Below are 4044 nucleotides of genomic sequence, written 5' to 3'. Positions count from 1 at the left end.
TCTCTGAACTCGTAAAGTTTTTCTTTTTAATTATCGCTGTCATTTTCATGAATGGACACTTCCTGATATCTGAGGCAGGAAACTGTCATGATTCTTGTGTGCTATGTTATGATTCTTGTGTTTTGGTTATTTTCTGGTAGTATTTTTCAGATTGTTTGGTTTACCCAACTGTTATGTTTCTCCCTTGTTGTCAGTGTTATTTAGTTTTTGCTGCCTTGACAGCTTTTTGTTTATTTTTGTTAAAATAAACATTTTTCTTACTAAAACTCTTACCTCCATCCGGATTTGGGTTCTTCTCCTAGTCAAAACTTAACATGCACCGGCACCACCGGACCCTCTGATCACCATCAGTAGGCAAACATGTAAAGTGTGGGAGTCTCACAAGCTGTGGGACTCCGGAAGCAGCCGATAAATATCGGCAGTCCAAACAGATTGCAGCTTGTGTGGTCGCTGAGGCAAAAACTCGGGCGTGGGAAGAGTTCAGAGAGGCCATGGAAAAAGACTTCTGTATGGCTTAGGGTAATTCAGGTCCACCATCCGGTGTCTCGGGGGTAGGGTGCGTTCACCACCAACACTGTTTATGGTGGGGAAGGTGCGCTGCTGACCTCAACTCAGGATGATGTGGATTGGTGGGCAGAATGCTTCAAAGTCCTCCTCAATCCCACCAACACATCTTCCCATGAGGAAGCAAAGCCTGAGGACCCTGGGTCGGACTCTCCAATCTCTGGTGCCCAGGTCACTGAGGTGGTTAAAAAGCTTCTCGGTGGGTGGAGGAGATTCACCCGGAGTTCCTTAAGGCTCTGGATGTTGTGGGGTTGCATTGGTTGATGCAACTCCACAATATCACGTGGATATCGGGGGCAGTTCCCCTGGATTGGCAGACCGGAGTGATGGTTCCCCTATTTAAAAAGGGGGGCCGCAGAGTGTGTTCCAACTGTAGGGGGATCACACTTCTAAAGCCTTCTTCTTATTTCCTCCGAACTGCCCACGTCGGCACAGGATGTCGCGGTTTCATGACGAAAATTACGTCACCGGTGTTCGCAGTGTCGGTTCGGCTGCCCCTTTTGGCACAACCCGCCGGCAGAACTTTCTACCCCACTCCCGCAATGATGTGTGATTGGTCTGAATTTCGTCGGCATGTTTGTTTGTGCTGAAAGCGCTCGGACGGTTCCGCTCGGTAAAATAAAAGAAAGAAAACGACTCACTCCCAGAGCCAACTGTTATCAGGAAGCAGAGTTTTATAAAGATAGTCCAACCATGAAAAACTCATGAATGGAGATTAAAAAGACGTTGTGCACGGAGGAATCTGACTGATAAAAATTATGGAGCTTTAACCAGGACAGATGTAGATAAATAAGTTGGGTGAGTGACGAGTCTGACTTTTTTCTGCATTGTCGGCTGCAGCAGGAAGGAACTCCATGCAGTGACGTATGCTGCAACGGGAGGGGTTTCCCAGGAGCTCGGTGCGGGGTGTCTAGAGCTATGAAAGGTCTTTGTGAAAGCAAATGCCGAACAACCACGTGAGTGCGCGTCAACTGGTCGGCGTTGGAACGAATATGTTTTAGGCTTAAGCCTCCCTGGTAAGGTCTATTCAGGGGTCCTGGAGAGGAGGGTCCATCGGATAGTCAAATCTTGGATTCAGGAAGAGCAGTGTGGTTTTCGTCCTGGTCGTGGAACACTGGACCAGCTCTACACCCTCAGCAGGGTGAGAAGCTCCATCATCCAGGAGGGACTCAGAGTAGAGTTGCTGCTCCTCCACGTCGAGAGGAGCCAGTTGAGGTGATTCATCTGGTTAGGATACCTCCCTGGTGAGGTGTTCTGGGTATGTCCCACGGGGAGGAGGCCCAGAGGAAGACCCAGGACACGTTGGAGGGACTATGTTTCTCAGCTGGCCTGGGAATGCCTTGGGATTCCCCCAGACAAGCTGGCCCAAGTGGCTGGAGAGAGGGAAGTCTGGGTCTCTCTGCATAGGCTGCTGCCCCCGTAACCCGACCCCGGATAAGCGGAAGAAAAAAGGATGGACGGACCTTTTTTATTGCTGGCAACAATTTTTTTGGCCAAGCAGTGTAGATGTAGCTGCACTTGCAAATGGTTTTGCGAAAGACTCCATATTTCAAGTTTTAGAAAGTTTCAAGGCAGGAATGTAGAGAGTCCGTGAGGGGACATGGGTGGGGGGGACCTTTTTTTGAGTTCCCACGCAATACTTTTATTACACAAAACTTTTTGTGTTACCACGCAAACTGCATTTCCTCACAACATTATTTTGTGATCCCACACAAAGGATTAATGTTTTGAATGAACTGAATTAAATCAGACTTTTATTTTGAAATATCCAGTTACCAAAAAAGGATGTGTCGCCACAAGTTTGGGAAATTGACAGTGATATTTTGTGGCTGCACAGAGTTAAAATATCTGCATATTAAATATCTCCATGTGTCATTGGTGGGATGGGGGTTTGGTTTAGGACCAAAGTGTGAATTGAGTTTAGGTCAGGTTTAGTGTCAGCTGTGTGTACCTGTGAGGTTAGGTTCAGGGCAAGGGGTCAGGGTTTGGCTGTAGAAATTAATAGGTCAATGTCAGTTTCCCATAAGGATAGCTGTACCAGATTGTGGGTGTGTGTATCATGTAAATGAAGCTAAATTTCACTGATGGTTTGTGTTCTGCAAATGTCCCAATGTGCATTGCTGTCAGACAAACAGCCTTTTACTGAGGATGAAGGGAGCTTTGTCAGACTGTTCCACTGTGTGTGTGTGTGTGTGTGTGTGTGTGTGTGTGTGTGTGTGTGTGTGTGTGTGTGTGTGTGTGTGTGTGTGTGTGTGTGTGTGTGTGTGTGTGAGTGTGAGAGAGAGAGAGAGAGAGAGAGAGAGAGAGAGAGAGAGAGAGAGAGAGAGAGAGAGATGTGAAGAGTGTTTCTATTTATTTTTGAAAATGTGCATGTCTGTGAGGAGGTTGTGTTTGTGTGTGAGGATGGAATGATTCTGATCTCAACAGATAGGGAGGTTTTGTGTGTGTGATCGGGTGTGTTGGAAAACGGGTGTGTGTTTGCATACAGCTCAAACATTCTGCAACACTTGATTGGATTATTTAAAAAGGTAAGTTCAGCTGTTTCTTCTTGTCATGGTCTGTGTCTCAGTGTATTTTCTGTTAGCAGGCTGTGTAATGCTCCTTGGGTTTCTCTCTAGATCCCTGGTTTTCCATTCTGTGTCATCTGTCAATCTTTGGTTTAGCCCAGCCCTCACTCACCTGTTGTTCATGTGTCTCCTCTAGGTGTTTCTTGTTTACCCCTCCTTAATGTGTCTTTATATTCAGTCTTCTGTCCTTTGTGCTGTGTTTGTTCTTTGTGCTGTCTCCCCAGCCAGAGGGTTTGTTCTCTGTATCCATACTGAAGTTTTTTCACATTTGTTATATATTTTGCCTGTTCCCTGGGTCCTACCTGCAAAAAACTCACATTTATTACTAAAACTGGTCCAAATGTTTCTGATCTGGGAACAGTCTGAGACATTTGGAGTGATTCAATCGGGATGATACAAGACTTTATGAGCAGTTTGAGCTGTCTGAACTAGTCTGAGACATCTAGACCAGCCAGACATCTGAAGCAGTCTGGTTGATAACAGGATCATTAACCTCTCAGATTATGCTGATGATTTAGAAACATTTTGTCCTCACACTGCTGGCCTACAGCAGCAGAAGGTGCTCTGGGTGTGGAAGAGTCTTCAATATAAAATATTCTGAGAAAAATACCATCATAATTTCATGGAGTAGGGAGGACTCCGGGCTGATGTTACATGATGTATTTTTTGTTGGCTGCATGTCAGTTCTGAATGCAAATACTTGGGTAATTATGTGACTGCACATCTGTCAAATGATAGACATTTAAAGACAATGTCATTTGTTTTATGATCAAACTAACATGCTGGTCCACAGGTTTTGAATGTGCTCAACACATACGTGTACAGCGGGTAAAATAAGTATTAAACACGTCACCATTTTTCTCAGTAAATATATTACTAGAGGTGCTAATGACATGAAATTTTCACCAGATGT

The sequence above is a fragment of the Austrofundulus limnaeus genome, unplaced genomic scaffold (genome assembly GCF_001266775.1).
Source record: "Austrofundulus limnaeus strain Quisiro unplaced genomic scaffold, Austrofundulus_limnaeus-1.0 Scaffold663, whole genome shotgun sequence".
NCBI classification, from domain to species: domain Eukaryota; kingdom Metazoa; phylum Chordata; class Actinopteri; order Cyprinodontiformes; family Rivulidae; genus Austrofundulus; species Austrofundulus limnaeus.
This window is presented reverse-complemented; position numbering follows the sequence as displayed.